This window comes from Littorina saxatilis, linkage group LG13, assembly GCF_037325665.1.
Source record: "Littorina saxatilis isolate snail1 linkage group LG13, US_GU_Lsax_2.0, whole genome shotgun sequence".
Taxonomy (NCBI): domain Eukaryota; kingdom Metazoa; phylum Mollusca; class Gastropoda; order Littorinimorpha; family Littorinidae; genus Littorina; species Littorina saxatilis.
The window spans coordinates 12,067,334-12,074,911 of record NC_090257.1 but is presented as its reverse complement, the minus strand read 5'-3'; the positions used below and the strand labels follow the sequence as shown (position 1 = coordinate 12,074,911).

The following is a 7,578-nucleotide window of genomic DNA, read 5'->3' as shown; positions in this document are numbered from 1 at the left end:
AGTACTTGTAGTAACTAGTACTTTTACAGCTCGCAGACAAAAAATAACACAATCGTATTCTGAATCATACATTGACAAAGGCGTAATTCTGAGCTATAATTATTAGGTAATGGGGAAAAACCACTCTTTGTTCTTGTGATAATGTGTTTTTGAATATATTCTAGTAAACTTCTGGGTTAGAACTTAGATTTCTTTTGTTGTTTTACTCGGTCACTGAGTCAGTCTTGTTCATTCTTGACAGATTTGCAGTAGTGTGTTTTACTAATTCTTGTTTCTATTTCAATAGATCTAAATGTATAGGTCTGTTTAGTTAATTTAACTTATAATTTCGACTCAGCATTTTGAACATTTTCTTTGCATGTTTTTTTGCTGGGCCTACAGGCAAGCGAGCACTCATTCCAGGAAGTCTGCCAACCAACCATGTGCTACAGAAGTCAGTAGAAATGTTAGGCGCGTTTGATCGATCTGCGCGATCGCGCTGCGCGTTTGGTGGATCGATCAAACGCGCACACATCGATCGATGTGTGCGCGTTTGATCGATACAAAGAATACAAGAATCGTTAAAACGCGCAGCTCTTATATACTTGCGCATTTGGACGATCCGTCTCACAAATCACCATCGTACTACGCACACACACGTCTGCTGGCAATGACCGGAAGTTATGACCGGAAGTAGGTCTTTCTCTTTCTCTCTCTCTCTCTGTCGATGAACCCATATACTTCAGCTACTGTCAGTATGTTTGTCCCTGTCCCTGTATCTCTTTCTCTCTCTTCCTTGGCCCGCGTGCGTCTCTCTCTCTCTCTCTCTCTCTCTCTCTCTCTCTCTCTCTCTCTCTCTCTCTCTCTCTCTCTCTCTCTTTCTGTCTCTCTCTCTCTCATTTAGGCAGTCATCGTGCGCACTTGGTCTTGTGCTTGCCGTGTACACACGGGGGTGTTCGGACACCGAGGCGCGAGTCTGCACACAAAGTTGACTCGGAGAAATAAATCTCTCGCCGAACGTGGGGACGAACTCACGCTGACAGCGACCAACTGGATACAAATCCAGCGCGCTACCGACTGACTGAGCTACATCCCCGCCCGTGTGTGTGTGTTTGTGTGTGTAAGGTTGTGCATGTGTGTGTATGTGCGCGGGTGTGTATGTGTATGTGTCTGGGTGTATGTAAGTGCATGTGTGCAGTGTGTGTGTGTGTGTGTGTGTGTGTGTGTGTGTGTGTGTGTGTGTGTGTTTGTCTCTTAGGTGGTTCACAATCGTATTGAACTTTTCGCTTGACATCAAGATTGATTTGGGACACATGGCTGATGCATATATCTGCCTCCACTTGCCGCAGTGTGTGCCTAAACCTCTCCATCATGTATGAGTTAAACGAATGAAGAGAGACTGAAGCAATAAAACTAACTTGAGCCTATGTGAATAGAGCTCAGCAGTAATCAAAAAAAAAAGAAAAAATAGCTGAATTGTAATCAAAAACGTTGTCGGGGTATATTTCGGAACATTCCTGTATTTGAAACTTTTCACTTCCGGCGTGCGACGTTTGTGTGTGGTAGGGACTTACTTTGTGACAGATCGTCCAAATGCGCAAGTATAAGAGCTGCGCGTTTTAACGATTCTTGTATTGTATTCTTTGCATCGATCAAACGCGCACACATCGATCGATGTGTGCTCGTTTGATCGATCCACCAAACGCGCAGCGCGATCGCGCAGATCGATCAAACGCGCCTAACAGAAACACCAAAGACTCCAGCCAGGAAACCCCCAGTGAGTAAAAATTGCTGTTATTTGCCCAGTATAGTATGCTATTAGTGATACTGATAGTGATAATATGCTACTTGTAACTCTTTTGTGAGTACCGGTACATGTATACTGGGTGTTTTCTCAGTTTCTGTCCGCTGTCAGTGTGAGATTTATAGATTATATATTATAACCTGTTTTTCTAGTTTCATGGTTTAGCCACGACTCACTTTGAATGAGGGTCATCTGCCAGGCATTTAGCTGATTATCTGATAAGTGATATTTTTTAATTTGCTATTTATAAATTACAGTTACAGTAAACTAACACTGTCGCACAAAGTATGTGACTTTAAAAAAAGATTTGTTTGAAATCATGTGAGCTCTGTCCACTAGATGATGGAGAACGGAATTTTTCCAGTTGAGTCTGCAACATGGATTTTTTCTCTCTCGGATAACAAATAGTACAGTATGGTAGGAAAAATTTAGGGTTGGTGTGGCGATAACTTCTTCTTCTGCGTTCGTGGGCTGAAACTCCCATGTACACTCGTGTTTTTACGTGTATGACCGTTTTTACCCCGCCATTTAGGCAGCCACACGCCGCTTTCGGAGGAAGCATGGTGGGTATTTTCGTGTTTCCATAACCCACCGAACTCTGACATGGATTACAGGATCTTTTCCGTGCGCACTTGGTCTTGTGGTTGCGTGTACAGTAGTACCTGCCATATCCGGTCACCCATTAGTCATTGCAAAGGTGACCGCAAATATCAGGTGGCCGTTCATTACAGGCCCCCTCCTCCTCCAAAAAACAAAACAAAACACGATCAAGTTTTCATGAAGAAAAGAAAGCGATCATCCACGAGCCGCCGATTCATTGTCTCTGTTAGTTTTGCTTTCGTTTATACATCTTAATTATTTGCGTGTTTAACTCGATCGTCCTGGCTAAGCTATTGTTTCGTATGTTTCTATGTGTGTTGTTTGGATTATTATATATGTATTTGAGTGTCAGATAAACAAGTGTTTCAAACTCACATCAGCTGTGATCGATCCGGAAGTGACTGCCGTAAATGTACATGTATGCGCATGTCTGTATTTACAGTTTGCGCATGCATAAGTATTCATGTCGTCTGCTCGTGCTGTGCCGTCTGTGCACACAACACACACACACACACACACACACACACACACACACCACAGGCGCTCACCCGCGAAAGTGACAAGTGGCCGTTAAGTGGCCGCTCCTGTCGAGTAAGAGGGGCACCTTAGGGCAAAAATCAGTGACCGTTGACCGCGTCAGACAGGTTAACGGCCATTAAGAGTCAATTATAGAAGGAAAACTCATTAGTCATGGGAAAGCTGGCCGCTCCGGGTAGGTTCACGCCCACGAAAGGGCCGGAAATGGAAGGGACTACTGTACACACGAAGGGGGATAAGTCACTAGCAGGTCTGCACACAAGTTGACCTGGGAGATCGGAAAAATCTCCACTCTTAACCCACCAGGCGGCCGCGGCCGGGATTCGAACCCTCGACCTTCCGATTACGAGGCCGACGTCTTACCACCCCGCCACAGCGCCCGTCGTGTGGCGATAACAATAAAGATATGTCATAGTGACTTGACTAATTGATTTGAATTCTGCTGCAGGTCAGTCGCCCCCCACCTCCTGGTTGCCTACTACAACTTCGAGGAAATACGACAGGACACCCTTCAGCTTGCTGCACCATGGTGTCTCTTGGAGAACAGCAAGGAACAGATACAGGGAATAACCGAAGCCAGCCAAGTGAAACTGTTGTCCTCTACGTTATGATTACGTACTCCAGCAGACATCAACTTGTGGTCGACGTGCGTGGGTTTTGCTCAAAATACGTAAGTATTCGTCAGTGTTTGGCTTCTCGAATTAAGTTTCAACTTAATCTCTGTCTCGAACCACAGGCGGAAGGTATCGTTCACTGGACCACTACTTACATAGAAAGACTATACTGAACGAATCGTCGGTAAGCTTACCACACTGTCATACTGTCATACTCATAGTGATATCACTGATACATTTGTACAGGTAAACATGGCTGTTTGCTGAAAAAATCGTTGTGAAAAATTGTAATGTCTCTAAAGTTTGATTCAGTCCGTCATTCATTTTGATGGGAAGTCAACCCTTGGTGAGGCTAATACTAATATTGTTTTGATCTGTATTCTGCCAGTGCCATTGCCAACTGCCATGGTTGTTCTTGTGGAGTTCTAGAACAAGCTCTGGTTTGAATGACCAGCTAAAATTAATGCTAATAGTAAATATGTACATTATTTTTGCATTAGCGGGGTATACAACATATTTTATTAAAAAAATACCGCATGGTTTTGCTTGATCAAATCATTTATCAGCTAACAATATGCTTTCATTTCAGTTGGACCTGACTTGAGCATGGTTCCGTTGTCTCCGCAACAACAGCTTGATTGAGATGCAGGCATGTCCAGTTTTCAGCAAGTGCAGGCTGAGTGTGAAGATCTGATTGCTGATCTAGACACAACATAAGCTGCTTGACACTATTCCAAGGTAAGCGAGAAGCTTTGAAAATAGTTACTTTAATTCAGTAATGCGTAATTATGTATGCAATACTCCTGCTGGTGAGTTCACTACAAACAGGTACTACATTAGAACTAGAAGAATAGGTTCCACAAGAACATTTCTGACTGTTGATGCCACTAAAACTCTCGTTACATCCTGCATTCTGTGTAGATTGGATTACAGCAAATCCCTTCTCCTAGGCTGCCCTGACTCCACTCTCCAACCCTTGCAAAAAGTAAAACTCTCTGCAGCACTCCTCTCATGAAAGAACTTCACTGGCTTCCTGTGTCTCAACGTATTAGGTATAAAGCTGCCTGCTTCTGCTACAAGATCATCTCTCATTCTCTGAATCGGCACCTGCCTATCTTTCGTAACTGGTCTCCCTCTACACTCCCTCTCGCACCCTTCATTCTTCTGCTGATGCTCGACTTCTCCGTCAAGGTTGCTTTAAACGCAAGGCTCATGGCTTCCGCACGTTTTCATATCATGGCCCTCAGTTATGGAATTCACTCCCCTTTCTATTACGTCACTCTCCATACATGATTTCATCTTTTAAATCCAATTTGAAAACTCACTTGTTCCAACAACATTACGGATAGTTCCTTAGGCCAAACAAAAAAATAGTCTGTTTACGGTAACATCGGCCCAAAAAATAGGGTCAGTAGGTCGGGATTTTTTTTTTCTCCAAAAAACATCAAATTATTTTGCCAAAAAACATTGACAAACTTTGTTTTAAAATTTTGATTTTTTTTCTTTTTTTCCCAAATGCCAAAAAAAAGTCTAGGGTCGCGCAAAAAAATAGGGTCGGTCGGGATACCGTAAACAGACTTCTTTTTTTTTTTGCCTTGGCATAGAGTCTGGGGATGTGAGATGTGCATGATGTGTTGTTTGAATCTGACAGTGATTGTATGAATTTTTTATACACGTATTGTTGTCACGCGCTTTGAACTTCTGATAAGGCGCTTTATAAATGCCCGTTATTATTATTATTATTATTATAAGTAGATACACACTTGTAAACTTATGTTAGTTTTCACACGTGAGCATGAAGTGCCTTTATGAGGAATGTATAGTGGCTTGCAATATTGAATTTGAGGGATGTTTGCAGTTATATAATATATTAGCACAGCTCAGTTTTCTACAGGGTTCCGTGAGAACAGTGAAATTCTCCTTTGAGGACTGAAAAATATCTTGGATAATTGGTCTTAATTGGGGGGGGGGGGGGGGGGGAGATTTAAAACATAAGTACATTCACATGTGTTTTTCATTTTCACTGTGTAAAGGTGGGGAGGTCCTTCTCTACTTGTTTCTTTGTTTTCCCATTGACATATATTTTTGTTCTTGTCTATATTTTTTACATAGGTGCTGTCCTCATCCCCAGCCGACTGTTTCCGCTGAAGCCGTGAAGGATGCTTCTTCATGTAGGCGTGGACATCTTTTTCGTCGCCGTGCAAGGCTTCCAGTTCCAGTACCATATAATTTTGTGAATACTCTGGGGACCTGTCATCAACTTTGGAAGGACGCTTTATTTTAACACTTTGTACCCCATCTATGTTGACCAAGATTTTTTAAGCCGAGACCAGCTGTGCTGCAGCAGGTCACTCAGAATTGTAGAAACTGTATCAACAGGCTAGAATCCTGGCGTTAGATCAACGTTACAGGAAGCGACTGAAGCTAACAGTCTAAGCAGGATGCGGATATGTGCCGAATGATAACAGATGTAATGTACATAGTGACTGTGTGTACCTGGGAGACAAGGAGTTAAGACCACATCTGAACTGAGGATTTAGTCTCTCCATAATCAAACGCTGAAGAAGATTTCAGAATGAACTTTGTTAGATAAATTATGGTTGTTATGATCGTCACATTTTAGGTCCCCCCCTTCCCCCCTTTTCAAACTTCCCCGCTTTTCAGACCTTACATTTTTGGATTTTCTGTTCACAACCTGTTGTACATTTACCTACATATTAAGCAGATTTCCTCCTTTTTAAGACCAGCTTATTTTTTTATTCTTGGAGGCCTGAAAAGGGGGTTTGGAAGGACACTGTATTTGTTTGTTCGAAATTCAGAATTCAAATAATTCTTCATCAACGAGTTATTACTGCCTCACCATAGCAGTTAGGCCAGTCTTACTAACTCTTACTTTTATTAATGTGCCGTGATGCAAAGACGTTGAGCAGTTTTCAGATGTTTATGAATCTAGGGCTTTCAAAATTTACTGACATACAATACAATAACTTCATTAATCTCTAAAAGAGAAATTGCATTGCTGAGCTTTTGTGTCCGTAATAATAACATACATAAAACATTCAAAAATAAACATTTGTTCTTTGTCATTCATACATTCTTGTGTTCTTATACATTTCTTCATGTTGGACTCCATGACTCCATGACATCCAAACATGAAGTTCAGTTACCCCTTTTTAACTTTGAAGGTCACATTGTGGGCGAATTTTTAGCAAAAAGTTGGAACATGGTATGACTGTTCTTACTCACAAGGGAAGTGATTTTGTTATTTACTGATTTTCATTTTGTGTGGCCTTCTTTCACCCATTTAATCATTCATAAATGTTCATACCCAAGGGAAGTAATTCACATATATCTATGGCCAATGTTTTCACAGGGCATCTATAGTGTGGATGAACACTGTCTCCACTCAAAATGGTCCTTTGCTATTGTACATTGTGAATCAGCATTTTTGTTTTTTTCCTGTTTGAATAAAGTGCAGTCATTTTACAACCAAAGTGTTAATGTTAAAGATGTTTACATAATGTGTGAAGGATGATGCATTTGAAAACTAATATTGTTAAATGTAAATTGACCTGTGACAAGTCAGCATAGTGCAATATCCAAGCATGAAACCCGCACACAATTCCCAAACAACATGCTTTCTTTTCCACAAAATTCCATCCAGTGGAAAACAATTATGTGAACGTCATAACATGGTGTTTTTTTACATTAATAATCAAGCCTTACACCAACTAAAATGGTGTTAATAGGCATTTGAGCAAGCTTTAACACCAACATAACATGGAGTTAATAGGCATTTGAGCAAGCTTTAACACCAACATAACATGGGGTTTTGCATGTTATACCAGCAATAACATGATGTTAATCACATTACAAGCAAGCTGTAACACCACCAAAACAAGCAGTTTTGCAAGTTAAGTCTACGATAACATGATGTTAATCACATTACAAGCAAGCTGTAACACCACCAAAACAAGCAGTTTTGCAAGTTAAGTCTACGATAACATGATGTTAATCACATTACAAGCAAGCTGTAACGCCACC

General features: G+C 41.3%; 1 long non-coding RNA gene across 1 annotated transcript; it reads left to right on the top strand.

Annotated features, from left to right (window-relative positions):
- The first annotated feature begins 48 nt into the window (after positions 1-48).
- Positions 49-7,028, top strand: LOC138983609 (uncharacterized). The gene is made up of 4 exons (XR_011461208.1): positions 49-1,756; positions 3,369-3,590; positions 4,124-4,272; positions 5,647-7,028. It is a non-coding gene; the product is annotated as an uncharacterized lncRNA (long non-coding RNA).
- Positions 7,029-7,578: the final 550 nt, after the last annotated feature.